Consider the following 502-nt stretch of genomic DNA (forward strand, 5'->3'; position numbering starts at 1 on the left):
ATACTAGGGTTTTTTTTAAACAAATTTTTTATAAATTAAAAATGTAATTTTTTTTTCTTTTACTAATAACCATACAATAACTGAATCTCACTCTAAAAAAAGCTCATTAATTCTGGCCTAGAATTTTTTTCCTCTAAAATAATGTTGGCACAAAATTTTGCGCATGGTTTCTGCAATTCTTGAAATTCGAAAACTCGAGGTGTTTGTGTACTGAGGCATGAAATTTTGACCAAAACATTTTTTCCAACCTTCTTCAAATCGTGGGGGATTATAGGGGACCCAGATAGAGAAGAAGATGCACAGAACCCTAATCACGAGCTTATAATAATATTATACCATTTTAAAAAATTTTTAGGGTTATATATATATATATATCTCACTTCGCCATTAATTTTAATCAAAGAAAGAAGCTAAGCACAGCATCTTTCTTTCTTTCTTTTTAACCCCATGATTTGACAAGTTAGTACAATTTTAATTTTAATTTTAAATACTTTATATATAC

The 502-nt window shown here is 27.9% G+C and overlaps 1 protein-coding gene across 1 annotated transcript in view; it reads left to right on the forward strand.

The window, feature by feature from the left end:
* Positions 1–502, forward strand: part of LOC107605564 (homeobox protein knotted-1-like 1) — a gene marked incomplete in the record, with an annotated part of 12,642 nt that overhangs the window by 3,787 nt on the left and 8,353 nt on the right.

Source organism: Arachis ipaensis, chromosome B06, assembly GCF_000816755.2.
Source record: "Arachis ipaensis cultivar K30076 chromosome B06, Araip1.1, whole genome shotgun sequence".
Taxonomy (NCBI): Eukaryota; Viridiplantae; Streptophyta; class Magnoliopsida; order Fabales; family Fabaceae; genus Arachis; species Arachis ipaensis.